Source organism: Orcinus orca, chromosome 12 (genome assembly GCF_937001465.1).
Source record: "Orcinus orca chromosome 12, mOrcOrc1.1, whole genome shotgun sequence".
NCBI classification, from domain to species: domain Eukaryota; kingdom Metazoa; phylum Chordata; class Mammalia; order Artiodactyla; family Delphinidae; genus Orcinus; species Orcinus orca.
In genome coordinates, this window is record NC_064570.1 from 73,903,960 (window position 1) to 73,919,330 (window position 15,371).

Below are 15,371 nucleotides of genomic sequence, written 5' to 3' on the forward strand. Positions count from 1 at the left end.
AGATAAATGGTAAAATTCATGCTAAAAATTTTAAATTTAAATTTTTCTTTATTTAGAATGACATTAAATAGCAATAGCAAATTTTTTGTTGTTGTTGTTTTGCGGTATGTGGGCCTCTCACTGCTGTGGCCTCTCCCGTTGTGGAGCACAGGCTCTGGATGCGCAGGCTCAGCGGCCATGGCTCACGGGCCTAGCCGCTCCGCGGTATGTGGGATCTTCCCGGACCGGGACACGAACCCGTGGTCCCCTGCATCGGCAGGCGGACTCTCAACCACTGCGCCACCAGGGAAGCCCAGCAATAGCAAATTAAAAGATACCATCACAAGTGAAGAGAGAAACTGCATGAGAAAGGAAAAAGCTTTATATTTGAGTGTCTTTCATGGTACTTTTTCCTGCTTTCTGAACAAGGGAACCCATATTTCCATTTTGCATTGAACCCAACAAATTTTGCATCCAACTCTGAAAGGGTCATTAGGTTGAAGAGGAGCCAGGATCATCAGTCATGGAAGGAAAAGGAAAAGTATTTGGAAGAGAGAGCATTTGGTTATTTGCTCAAATACAGCCCTGCAACAGCTCTCTTGCTGGGGGTGGGTAGGGACAAGGTTTGTCATGCCTGCCTTCCTGCCAGCAGAGGGCCAGGGCACCCAGGAGATGGCTCACCTCTGAAGTCTGCCTTCCTTCCTTTCTGTCTTCAGGCTGGGGATTGAGGATAGACATTGGACATGAAGGTTAACCTGGTCATCTCTGAGAGAGCGATATGGGGAGAATAGCAGATTGGAAGCCAGATTTCAAAAAACTAAGGAGTCAGCAAAGAGAACACGAACACAGCAAGGATAAATTACTCCCTCAGAAAGTGTATTAGAAGTCTGGATGGATGGATGGATGGATGGATGGACGAATGTAGGGATGCATAAATTGACTTATGTACTTTGCTGTCTACTCTTTATAGATTAGACAGCAATATATTATGAAATGGGAGAATGGGAGATTTTTATGACACAATATTTGAAAACCAAGAATAACACTGAAAATACTGTGTAATAAAACATTCTATGCAGAACGAAATATCACTTTTAGGTCAATAGGACACTGGTTTTTAAGTGAAAACTGGACTTTCATACATAGGTAACTTTATCTACTTTTTGTTTTTTAGATTTTCCTCTTACCATGAAAGGGAAATGCTGCTGACTACACCTATGGACAGATGCCAGGGCTGTTCTAGACAGCAGGCCATATTTGGCATTTTTTTGTCCAGTTATAGGTAGGGGCTACAGTAAACTCAGCATCAATACTCTTCCTCAGGATCAAATTGTGTCCCATGATAGGCATCTGTCTGATGTTTACCTAGAGATGGGCATTCAATCCATGCCTTTGAAAGATGGTTCTCTCCATATAAAGCCAACCGGCCAGCCGGGACTTGGCTCTACAACTCCTGCCTCATTAACGGCTAATGAGTAGAGCTCAACGCCAAACAACAGGGAAATTTCTGCTTTGATTATTCCAGGTTCGAGTTTATGGCACTGGCCTCCAGACTGAAATTGGCTTGCAGAAAACTGAAACACACTCTGTATTAATAAAAACACAAACTGCATATGCCATAAGGCGTCTTTGAGTGATTATACCTGAAGGACTAATACGAGTTGCAGTGAGATCATTTGCTTTTCAAATATTTCCAAGGGTGTCATATTATAGCCTCCCATTCAGAATGAATTCCTGACCCCAACTTTGTTTTCAACAGGTTCACTGAGTATACAGGGAAAGCCACAGTAGGAGCAAATCTATCTTTCTCTGAATTGCCAACTCTTGTTCCTGTTATCGGGCGTCTGTTTTTACAGCGTGAACAAGTTTGGGTTTTAATGTCAGCCAAGAGCCACAGAGTTTGAGGCTCCTGAAAAATGACTGGGTTCACTCACTGTGGTGTAAGTGGCTGTAACAAAGAGGACTGAAGGAAAAAAAATGAAGGAAAAGAGGTTCTACTTACCTCTGAAATAGATACTTGTAGAATAATACTTGTCTGAAAATTATTTTGAACAATCAGAGAGCAGGGCTGTCCTCTGTCCACCGTTTCATGACTCAGGACCTCCCCACCCCACATCAAGATAGAAAGGACCTGGATCTCCTTCCTCCCTCTATCCATCAAATACCCCGTTTCAGACTCAACAGCGATGCCTCATTCGATTATCTGTGCATCTTTGTAAGCCAGTAGTCCATTTCAGAGCCCTGCTTAGTTGTGGTGTGTTTTGAGGATATTAGCTAGCTGTTCTTTCCTCAGTTGGTCCTGTTAGTTTCAGGTTTAGGGTCACTGCATGTTTCATTTCACAGCAAAAATACAAATATGTAAGTGATAAACACTGTCTAGATCTGAGTGCACACGACTTATACACACTTGGATTTAAAAAGAAAAAAGGAAGCTGCAGAACATAACTGTAGGACGGTCATTAGTCATTCCAAATGTCATAAGGAAGGTTGGGCGTATTGGTGAATTCCTTGTAACTTTCACCTCACTTCCTCCGTGTGTGTCAAGAACAGAAGGTAACAGCCATTCTGGGGTCCTCAGAAGTAGCCCCAGTGCTCACTGTGAAGCTGTAGGACTCTATCAAGCACAGGGTCACCCATATGTTTGTCACCTCCAAGCCACCTACAAAATTTTTGCCATATTAACAACTCTTCGTACTCTTGATCTCGATATATTTATGTAGACCTCCTCAGACTTTCAGAGAGTCAAGTTCATCTATTTTAGAAGAAAACTTTTTTGTTACTTAATTAAATTTTATTAGATTAGATTAGATGAGATTTTTCTTTATTCTCAGATGGAACTTTAAAAAAATTTTTTATTGAAGTATAGTTGATTTACAATGTTGTGTTAGTTTCAGGTATAGAGCAAAGTGATTCAGATATATGTTCTTTTTAAAAGAAAACTTTAAGAGACTGCTGTATTCCTTCTGCTGAACTGGATTGTATGTTCTGGAAGGCATGGACTTGATCCTACATTTCTTTTGTAACCACCTTGGCCACAGCCCTGTGCTAGGCTTACAATAATACAGTTTGCACAACAATGCTTATAGAATGAGGTCAGCTTTTCTAACTTCAGGGAAATTAGTCCATGAAGAATATTCTACACCCAAAGCATAGAAAATATAAAATATTAATTTTCACATGTGATGGAAAGGGAATGAGAAAAAAAATTGCATCCAAGACTCTGAGGACTTCAGACTTTCACATTCTGCACGATCTTTTATTTGAAGCGACAAGAAAATAAATATTTCCTAAAGATAGGCTCTTGAAAACATATTTTTTGGTAATCAAAACCATATTAGCCCTTGACATTGTATAGTCGTCTCAGCCTTTTTAGAAATGCTCGTGTCAATATGCTCAATCAATTTCTCACCAATGAAAAGCCTGGAGAGTGGGAAAGGTAGAACAGAGGCAGAAATAAAAGTGACCTTTTGAAACTACTTTTGCCTTCACTATTTGTGTCCAGATTTGAAGAGCATTCATTATTTTCTTTGCTAAAAATTTTCCAAGTGTCATCAAACTGAAAACTTGGTGCATCTTGTCTGGTTTTAGGTAGAGAGTAATTACCATCTGCACCCTACAAATGTGGCTAAGCTTGCACTGAAATAAACCATCCAAATCCCTGACGAACATCAAAATTGTAGACACACGGAGCAAAGCAGAAAATTGTAGTATGACAAAATAGCTACAGTTAATTATGTAAAATTACATAGAATTTTAGTCTTCTTTAGAGGTGCTTTATTTAAACTTACATCTAAATGCACATCTTTGGTTAATGCAACTTTCATTTCAAGTCAGGGAGTTGACAGAACAACATTTATTAAGTTTAAAATTAAAGCAGATTGCAATTTTGGAAAGTTTTAGGGTCTTTTTTTTTTTTTTTTTTTTGAGAAAAGTGTCGTTTAACACTGTGAGGCCAACTTGATCTCCTTTTCTCACATCAATTGTCGCATGTGCTCCTACCTGTAAAGGCTTTTCGGCTCTCTCCTGTTGTATAAATACACGTTATAGGTTTCAGAGTCTACTCAAAACTTTGTCTCCTAGGGAGCATTCCAAGAGATGATGTCCCCCTGTACAAGGCTTGGCAGGTCCTGTGACAGCCCTCTGTTGTCCTTATTCCCGGAGAAGCTATGATAGTGACCCAGTGCTATTCTAGTCCCAGGAGGGGCACTCTGGGTGGCTTACTGGCTGGCTGAAGGACGGAAAAATCAATGATATCAACCTCTGATTACACAGGGAAGTCATTAAGCACCATCATGCCCATCATTCACCCTGACCTCTACGGCTCCTTTCAGAGGAAAGCATTAATGTACCTTCTATAAATCCACTTTTATCCTGACTGTGAGAAACTGAACAGGATGGGGGGCTCAAGATCTGTATTTCTCCTGATCTGGGGGATTGAAGGTAAGAGAGGAAATAACCAAAGAGAGCATGAAAGGAGAAATTAAGCTGACCATCACAAAGAAGACATGGAAAGTCAGTTTCCTTGTGCTGCTCTGTATCTCAGTGCATGCCCATCCCTGCAATTAATCATCGTTTTTCAGAGACAGCCTAGCACAAAGTCAGTACATCTAAGTAGTTATACAAGAAATAAATAACTGCTTTTTAATGCCACCATACAAAGATATTACATAGTTATTGACTATATTCTTCACACTGTACATCGTCTTAATTATGCAATTCTCAGGACCACTGTTTCTATACAAAACATGACTTTACTCCTTGGGCCAGCTCTCTAGATCTCTGCTGTGCAAGTTCCCTGACTCTCAGAATCTACCTCCTCTTCCAGTCCCTTTTTCAACCTACAGCGTGTGCACCTCACACCAGTCAGAATGGCCATGATTAAAAAGTCTACAAACAATAAATGCTGGAGAGGATGTGGAGAAAAAGGAACCCTCCTACACTGTTGGTGGGAATGTAAATTGGTGCAGCCACTATGGAGAACAGTATGGAGGTTCCTGCAGAAACTAAAAATAGAGCTACCATACGATCCTGCAGTCCCACTCCTGCCTGGGAATATATCCAGAGAAATAATTCAAAAAGATACATGCACCCCAATGTTCACAGCAGCACTATTCACAACAGCCAAGACATGGAAGCAACCTAAGTGTCCAATGACAGACAAATGGCTAAAGAAGATGGAATATAGACACATACAATGGAATATTACTCAGCCATAAAACAGAATGAAATAATGCCATTTGCAGCAACATGGATGGACCTAGAGATTATCATACTAAGTGAAGTCAGTCAGACAAAGACAAATATCATATGATATCACTTCTATGTGGAATCTAAAAAAATGATATTATTTACAAAACAGAAATAGACTCACAGACATAGAAAACAAACTTATGGTTACCAAAAGGGATGGGGGGAGAGATAATTTAGGAGTTTGGGATTAAAAAGTACAGGTACTATATATAAAATAAATAAACAACAAGGACCTACTGTATAGCACAGGGAACTGTATTCAATATCCTGTAATAACCTATAATGGAAAATAATCAGAAAAAAATATGTATATTATATGTATACATATGTATATATGTATAACTGAATCACTTTGCTGTACACCTGAAACTAACACATTGTAAATTAACTATACTTCAATTTTAAAAAATGATTTAAATTTCAAGACAAAAATCTACAACGTGTGACCTCTGTATGCAAAGATGGCGTTTAGAGAATCATGGAGACAGAAACTTGGTAACCCCTCTGTCCATGTGGGACTCCCAAGGCTTGCTGCAACAGAGGCTCCATTTTCCCAAACTCCATTTGCCAATTCCGTATTAGCTGCCAGCATTTGAATGACCAGTTAAGAAATGTGGCTGAAGCAGAGAACAAGTGCTGTTTCTCGTGGGGGGGGTGTGTGTGCTCCTATTTGATCACAGGAAGAGTAGCACCAGACAGGCTGCCTGAAAAGACCCTCACCCCCATCCCCATCCCCAGCGCTCCTCTAAAGGAGAACTTGTCCATTCACCCTTCACCTAACCTTCATCTACCGAGCTCTGGATAAAATACCTTACTTATGAAGAAATAGGAACAACAATGATAACAATCAACTGCTTCAGGGAGAGGGACCTGTCAAGTGCACTTTAGTAGAGACACCATCTTCCCCCACCTCTGTATGCAGCGCACCTGCACATCTGTCCTCACTGTGGACCGGGAAAAGACACCTGACTCAAGATGGGCCAGTTCTTCCTACTCCTGGGAACCTGGAATTGGAATGAACAAATATCGAGTTCGTTAATTATGTGAAGCCAAGCTAGAGAGCCAGGTAGAGGCTGCCATCTTACAGCAGCCAAGCGTAAGGTGCTGAGTGAATTGAGGAGGTTGGCAGAGAGAGAAAAAAAATGAAACTGGCACATGGCAGAGAGGAGATACCAAGAAGCCCCAGGGAGAGATGGAGAGAGAAGAGGGGAATTATTTTAAAAACTTGTATAACTTTCTAATTCATCTAAGTCCTAGAGTTCTTCCTGCAATTAGATTCATTAGTACAAATTCCACCTTGCATAAACATATGAGATCTCTGGTCCTTGCGATGAAATGTACATGTACCAGTGGGTTTCTTAAGAGTAAAAATAGGGCCACTAGACAGTGACCTGTGAACTTATGGCTCTTAGTTTTCATCACAGCTTGATATTGAATTCTAAGACCACTTTACATTTACCAACTTATTTTCTTCCATTTAAATTGTTCCTGTAGGGTCTTCCCTGGCAGTCCAGTGGATAGGACTCCGCGCTGCCACTGCAGGGGCACGGGTTCGATCCCTGGCCAGCATGCTGTGGCCAAAACAAAGAAAGAAATACTAAATTGTTTCTATAGCAGGAGTGCCGTGTATACTGTATGATTATTCATTGAGCTGCTTCGTGTGCGGTGATTAAGGCAGGATTCCTTCCTGCTGGAGGCTGGGGCTCAAAGGTGTCAACGAATAATGACAGTGGCAGGTGAGAAATCTGTCCTAGAGGCACAGGTTGAGGTCCCAGGGCTCCGGGGATGCTACCTTATTTCATTTTCACCTACGTCAAAGAGACTTACAGGAACTGATACTTCACAAAAAAATCACACAACACAGGTAAACAGTTTAATCTCAGTACTTTTCACTCGAAGGCTGAGGAGGTACAAGGTTGTCCTCTTGGCACGAAACCGGCATTTAATCAACGTGGGCCCTTCCATGTCCTGCCCCGTCGCACCACCTCCTGGGACCATTTTAACGGTAAAAAAAATCGGGCACAAGAAAAGATCAGGCAATTCATTAACTTGCCTGAGAACACGGCTTACTTCAGGGCTGACCATTCTTTTCATTCTCAGGTGAACGTCCCCTGAGAAGTTTTGCCAAAAAAAAAAAATGTACAAGTTAAACCAGCCTATTGAACAACAAACAGGTTTTCCTCCTCTCCTTCCTCAGAGGGCATTAAGATGATAATGAAGGAAACATTTTTAAAAAGTATAAACCCCAAGGACAAAGAAAACAGGAGAGGGGACATGAGTACACGGTCAGAAAAACGAAATAAGAGGTGCCGTGTCCGAAGAGTAAGCCCCAAGCCAGGACTAGAAAGACCGTGGCGCGCAGGAACGGCCACCGGCAAGAGGCTGACCTCAGAGAGTCTCGGTGTGGCCCACAGCGGGGCTGAAGCCAGGCGAGGACCCGGGGGCATTGCCTTCCCTCCCCCTCACAAGGACAGAACTGGGTGTCTGCCTGCCCCATGGAGACTCGGGGGATTATCCTCCAGAGAGATTGAGAGGGACAGCCTTTGGGATCAGGAAAACCTGGTCCAGAGGAAGGATGGAACAATGTCCAAGGTAGAACACATGGAATTGAACGTGACATCCAGACCCCGGGTCCAAGTGGCACCTAATGAACTAGGCTGCCACCCTTCAGACGACAGCCTTTCCTGTGCCAGCCATGTTGGGGTGCTCTCGAGGTGGGGGGAATCTCTGCCTAATCATCTGGAAATGAAGGCCACTGCTTGTCATGCCACACGCACATCCACAGCTCTCCCAGCTTTAAAAAAATAATGTATTGGGGTGACAGTCACATAACAAAGTGAACCACGTTAAAGTGGACAATTTGGCGGCATTTAGCACACTCGCAATGCTGTGAAGCCCCTTCCTCTATTTCAGCGGTCCCCAACCTTTCCGGCACCAGGGACGGGTTTAGTGGAAGACAATTTTTCCACGGATGGGGGGGTGGGGTGGGGGACGGTTCAGGTGATAATGTGAGCAGTGGGAGCGGCAGATGAAGCTTCGCTCGCCTGCCCACCGTTCACCTCCTGCTGTGTGGACCATTACTGGTCCGGGGCCTGGGGGTTGGGGACCGCTGCTCTATTTAATTCCACAACCTGTCCATCACTCCAAAGTGAACCCCCTTACCGGTACCCATTAAGCACGTTCTTCCCATTCTCCCCCTCCCCCAGCGCCGGGAAACCACTGATCTACATCCTGTCTCCATGGGTTTATCTACTCTGGATCCTTCATATAAACAGAATCACACGTGACTATTTGTGTCCGCCATCCCTCATTCAGCATGTTTTGGAGGTTCACCCCTTTTGCCGTGTGTATCAGGATTTCACTCATTTCTATGGTTGAATAGTATTCCATTGCAGGTATATATCACAATCCAGGTCAGCTTTTGATGCTCAGTCTTGAATAAAACCAACTGGTAATCAGCATACATAAGACAAAAAAGAGAAGCCAAAAGAAATAGAAAAATGGAAACCAGAGGAAACAATATAATTCAGAGAACATGATAAAACTCCTAAAAAAGCAATAACTCAAATATATTTCTTGAGATACACACACACACACACACATATGTATATATATTTGTATATATGTGTATGTACACACACATTATACAGGTACACATACATATACAGGCTGATATGGCAGCCTTAAAATAAGAGGATGCTCTGAGAGAGATCAGAAAAAAAAAGTTGGCCAAAATAAAGCTAATGGGTAGAAAATCAGAAGACAAGATTAAGGAAGTATCCCAAGAGGTCTGATAAAGAGGTAAATTTTGAGAGAAAAAATAAGAGACTTAAGACAAGTTGAGAAGAATTAAGCAATGCCTTAACTATTCTGAGACAATAATGTGTCTTAGCCTAAAATTTTATACTCAGCCAAACTATGAGTCAAGGGTTAGAGGAAGGCCATTTTCTGACAAGAAAGGAATCAAGAAATTAGCTTCTCATGAAGACGTTCTAAGGAATCGACTGCAGGATGCGCTCCAACAAAATGAAAGATAAAAGCGTCGGCCCAGGGAACAGTAGGTGTGAGCTGGCAAACAGAAACGGAAGCTCTCCTCCAGCGTGGCAGCCGTGCCAGACACAGAGCTCAAACAGTCCAGGTTTTTGCAGGAAGGAGGGCTCCCATGGTATCGTTGCAAAGACAGGGCATAGATGCTCCACCAGAAACTTCCACTGGCAGAACACAGAGCCATCAAAGGCCCAGGCTCGCCCAGGAAAAGGTGGCATGACTAAAAACGATCTCCATTTTTCATCAGATTCAAACACAGTCAGCTTGCAGTTCAACAGGCATCTCCCTGGGTGGGTGCCTCCTGTGACGTGGAATAGCTGGGGGCTCCTCATGCGGGTTAGTCTCCATTCACCCCTCTGCGTCCACTCCCCACGGCTCTGCCCTGCTCTGTTTCTGGAGAGGCTACACCGGGGATGACACCACCAAGCTAGTCGGCCTCTTGGCCTGAAACTGGATTTGGCCAAAGGGAAGCACTGACAGGCTATCAGGGGTAGAAGGAGAGAGAGAGACCAGGATATGTACCCTCCTCTCTCCCACGCCCATGCTGTTTCAGCAGCTGTCCTGTTTCTCTGTGGCCACAGCTCCTGTCAGGCAGCCCCTCTTCCATGGCAACCGCTCTCACCAGGCTCCAGGACCATTCCTACCCACGCCGCTTCAGGCTCCACGGTGACGACTTCCCAGAGAGAGCTGTGAGCTCGTGGGTGCTTCACCTCTCCTTCCTGGTTCCCTACCTCTGCCCAGAACTTTGTAAATAAGTTCCTTTATTAAACTCTATTCAATTAAAACCTTTGAATGTGACATCTTTTTTCTGCTATAACACTAATAAACTTATAAATCATAATAGAAAGGGTCAAGATGTTACAAAGGCATTAGTATAGAACTGTAGGAGATGAATTATTTCTTGTTTTAGTCTTTGCTTCTGAGTTTATCTAATGAATCGTTCTCATTCGAATAATTCATAGTGTGTGTGTGTGTGTGTGTGTGTGTGTGTGTGTGTGTGTGAGGGGGGAGGGAGAGAGAGTTTGAGAGAGAAAGGAAAAAATTGTGTTTTATTTATTTCAGGTTCTCGCAGTAATCAGATGGACTAAAAGATTCTTTAGTACCGGTGCTTAGAAACCGTGTTTTAAATAGGAAGGTTACGCAATGTTTAATACTTGCTAACAGTTTAGTAAAGTATATATTCGGTACTTTTATTAGTTTGCGTTATTAACATGCTAAAAACTACCCTTTTATTATGATATATGGTTCTCACTCTAACAGTGCTGCTATATTCTCTATTCCTATGCAAGAAAAATCTTAAGTAATGATGGTTGTAATCATAAGTAATAATAGTCATAATCATAATATACATATAATTTTGCACCATGACTTTTCCACTTAAAAGTATATAATGAGCATCTTTCCATGTTGCTACATAATTTTCGTAATCATTACTTGCAAATCCTATAGAGTACCTAATCATATGGATGTACCATAAATCACACACCACTGCCATTCCATTTTCTCCTAAGCAATTTTCCCATGATCTATATGAAAATTATTACTGTGCACATAATAACATCAAATAAATCTGATAGACATGAGGTCCTTTCTTGGAAGAGTAAACCTAGTTAGGACTAAAGTACACTGCTCTAACACTTAGACTGACCTGCAAGATGGGCAGGCAGGTTGGCCAATGGTCTCTATGTACAGAGAGACAGAGGAGCCCTGCGGAGGAGCCTGGTCTCAGAGAGGAGGGAGCTGGGGACCCAGACTAGACCAATAACAATGCTGGAGCCCCAGAGAGGGACAGAGCTTCTAAGTACAAGAGTTGGTCTGTCACCAGTGAATAGCACATGGTCTGTTCCACCAAATATCCATGAGATTTTGGGGGCACACAGCCATGCTCTCCTGGGATCCATGTATCACAATGGGAGATGATTTTCCTGCTTCCGGGAAGAACACAGAGCACTGTCTCTCGGCTCCAGAGACCCAATGAGGAATAGTATCACCGGCATCCACACTTATGCCTCATCCCTGCGGGGGAGCTTCGGGGCAGGGAATACCAGCTGCAGGTGGCCCTTGTCGCAGCTGCTGGCAGCAGACACTTCTGCAGGGATGTGAAGCCAGACCCAGAGAACTGTGGATTCCACATGGTTGTCCAAGCAACCCTCCAGCAACTCTCCCAAATAATTAGGGAGAACCTGATGAGGCTGTCTAGCAGTTGGGATAGAATTAAAAAACAAACAAAAAAACAAAACACTACTTGTTGCTGTTAGTATGAATTTAATTTTTCCTCTGGGTTAGGGTAACCTAGGGAAGATGAATTGTAATTTGCAATTTTTACATTTGGTGAAAGGCACACAGTCACCACACGCGTGTTCTCTGACCTCCTTGAAGTATTTCACGTAGAAGACGAAATAGGGTGAAAGTAAATGTATGCTTCAATGGAAAGAGGAAAATATGGGGAATTTACACAAAGTATTCTCAAAGAAACATTTGTTATTAGACTGACCACAGGCGTATTAAACTTCTTTAAAAAAGAAAATACCCAAGGGCTGTTTGGGGCTATATGGGTAAGTTTAAAAACAGTTCTAAGGTCTCATGACTTCAGTAAAGAACTTTATGTGACTAAGCCTCCAAAGAGTAAGGCTTCCAAAAGACAGATGCTGTGGAACTGCTCATTTTCTTGGCCTAAGGGAAGGCTGCTAGCATTCAACTTTCAGGCTGAAAGTCTGAATTCATTTATTTTATGGCTAAGATACTTGATATTAACACAGTATCTCCATCTAGTTTGCATGTCGTAGATAAGAAGAAAATCAAGCACAATACATAGACTAGTCCCAAGGGTGAAGGGTTCTCCCCAAGTACATTTTAGTTAAAACATGTGGGCTTTCTTCTTGCAAAAAGAATATATTCCAAAGCATTGGAAGGACTGAATTAGGATGTTTCCGTTTGCAAGCAACAGAAATCCAATCTAGAACAAAGTGGAAGGACCCTGGGGCGATTCCTCACAGAGTGAAAGGAAGTTGAGGCTGCACATGGCAGCAGTGGAGCTGGTCAGCTGGCCGTGGGGGCACTGACCCAGCTTGTATAACATCTTTCCTTAGTACATTGGTTCCTTTCTTTCTCGGATGAAGATGGCCTTCCTCTACAGGGAAGGTAGCAGTAGGTCCTTCCAGAATAACATCACCCCAGATCTGTTTGTTTGAAAAATCCTGAAAATGGCTTTGATTGGCTGGTTTGGGTCACCTCCCATCCCTTGACTAGTCACTGTGGCCAAGGACATGGTGTCCTACCTCTGGCCCAGTCCCAAGTCTGCAGGCCAAACAGAAGATGGGACCATTGGTAGGATAGCTCTGAGCCAGGCTGGCTCTCCGTTTGTGACTTACAAGAACAGAGATGAAGAAAATAAAGGAAAATTACTGATAATCTCATCACTCTCAAATGAACAGCTTTGAATGAGCATTCTATTCTGGTTTGTCCATTTGCAGACATATTTTAATGTACAATATTGTCTTAGAGCCCCTTAAAAAAATACATGGATTTGAAATCTATCTGCAGAAATAGGCCTAAAAATATAGAAACGATGCTCATCTCTTGGGGACTTTTGAGGTCTTGCCCTACCAGAAGGACTGTTTCTGTTCCTGAAATTCCTGAAGAAATGAAATACAACCCCATGTCTCTGACGGTCTAGAATATCAACTGGTATAAAATATCAAATACTATCAATATATTACTTTAAATGTCTACACTACTCAAAGAGGGCTCTGCCCAAGTGCTTTTCAAGTACAAGGTCTGATTCAAGTATAGGTCTGCATTTCCCTTCATGGATTTGTTCAGCAGCATATTGAGAGCCTCTGTAGACCAGGACTTTTCTAGGCTCTGCAGAATTGTAATAAACAGACCAAAGCTCCCTGTCTTTGTGGAACCAGTAAAACATGTGGAATCTAAAATATGATACAAATGAACCTATCTACGAAACAGAAACAGACTCACAGACATAGAGCAGACTTGTGGTTGCCAAGGGGGAGGGTGTTGGGGGAGAAATGGAGTGGGAGGCTGGGATTAGCAGATGTAAGCTGTTATATATGGAATAGATAAACAACAAGGTCCTACTGTATATAGCACAGGGAACTACATTCAATATCCTATGAGAAGCCATAATGGAAAAGAATATAAAAAAGATTGTATATATATGTATAACTGAATCATTTTGCTGTACAGCAGAAATTAACACAACATTGCAAATCAACTATACTTCAATTAAAACAAAAATTAGGAATGAAGGGGGAAAAATCCCAGTGTAATAAGTAGACAGACGTTCCAAATGATCAAGAAAATATTTTTAAAAATTATTCTAATTCTTTATAGTGTGAAATAAAATTCATATTTTATGGCAAGACAAGAAAAATTTAAACATAAAAAAATTTCTCTGCCCTTTCGCCTCCTCTCTCCCCGCACTGTGCATTGTGTATCTGCATTATGAATCACCAAACCGTCCCCATCGGCAGAAATACCAGCTCGACCATCAACAGCAACATTCTCGTAGCATCAACAAGATAACTCCTTAAAGATAACATTCCTTTTTGATTTTGTAACGGACCACGATGACACTTAGATCTGGATTCTGTAAACCGTCAATAATACGTCATTTAATGTACAGCCCTCTATCTCAAAAGACTTATACAACTGTGCCTTGACTTCTAACGAGCGGAACAGTTCTCAGAGCTTTCTGAGATGCTCTTCCCGGGTTATAATCCTCCAATTTGGCTTGAATAAAATTTTCCATTTCTTTCTTAGATCGACTGATTAATATTTCTTCGACAACGGTCACTGTATCTTATGAAAATTCACAGAAATAAGACATTTACGGTAGCCAAGTAGGCCTCGGCAAGAAACTGAAGGACTTAGCAAAACAAGACCTTAGTAATTATTTTCTTAAAATGATGGAACAAAATATTCTAAAAACAAAGACCTTTGTTTATCAATACATTGGATAAACAATTAGGTTTGGCTAAATTATTTCCTCTCCTCAAATGAAGGACCTTGAAAGTGTTACGCGATACAGGAACAACAATTATGTAGCCTTTATTTGCTGATATCATGATTACATAAAAACCTCCACCTTCATAGGGAACAGACAGTATAAGATGAAAGAAAAACTTTCATCTTTACCAAAAAACATAACTTTGATTTTACAATTTTATTTTTCTCATTTGGAATGTTCTGCTATTAACTTTCTTCTTCTTCTCATTCTTCTTGTGCTTCTTCCTCCTTTATTCTTGCATCCTTGTATTTTCAGATTTTCTTTTTTAAAGATTTAAAGTCTATGAATTTATCTGTGAGTAAAATTTTGGCTGAAGCACGCCAGTGATCTTTTCTCATTGTGTTGTAGTTGCTTCCTCCTTGCTTCCACAGTTACTTATCCGGGTGCCTTTTTATTTCTAAGTGGGATGTGGTACCTCTGAATACTCTTTTCTTTGGGGAATTTACTGCTAGTTTTCTTTGCGCCTTAGTACAGTATATGGTCAATTTTTTAAACCGCCTGTGTATAGGCTAAAAGGCGACATAGTCTCTGTTTATGAAGACACAAAGTTTAAAATATATTTCTATTGACCTAAACCTATTACTTATTCCTGTCTACTTCATGTAACAAATTGAAAGTGGGGTGACAAAGCCTTCTACAACCGTTCTGTTCATATCTTTTGCATTTATAAGTTTTTACTTACATTTTAATACTACGCATTTAGAATGTAAAGAATTTAACTGTTATATTTTCACTGTGATATATTCCTTTTGTCAAATGTAGAACATTTGTTTCACATAAAAAGAGTATTTATGGGAATTCCCTGGTGGTGCAGTGGTTAGGCTCTGTGTTCTCACTGCTGAGAGCCTGGGTTCAATCTCGGGTCGGGGAACTAAAATCCCACAAGCCTCACGGCACGACAACAACAAAAAGTGTATTTATGCCAATTATTGATGTACATCTTTTCATCTAACTTGTTTCCAGTTTTACTTCTAGTCCTTTCCACCTATGATTTCCTCATTCTTGTTCTAATTTTATTTCTCATTTTCCTGGCAAATATCTTTAAATACCATATTCAGGGAGGTAT

At 41.4% G+C, this 15,371-nt stretch overlaps 1 protein-coding gene across 2 annotated transcripts in view; it reads right to left on the minus strand.

Moving 5' to 3' along the window:
• The window catches only part of BCKDHB (branched chain keto acid dehydrogenase E1 subunit beta), a 287,874-nt gene that overhangs the window by 37,022 nt on the left and 235,481 nt on the right, over nucleotides 1–15,371 (minus strand). The gene's annotated exons all lie outside the window — the stretch shown is intronic.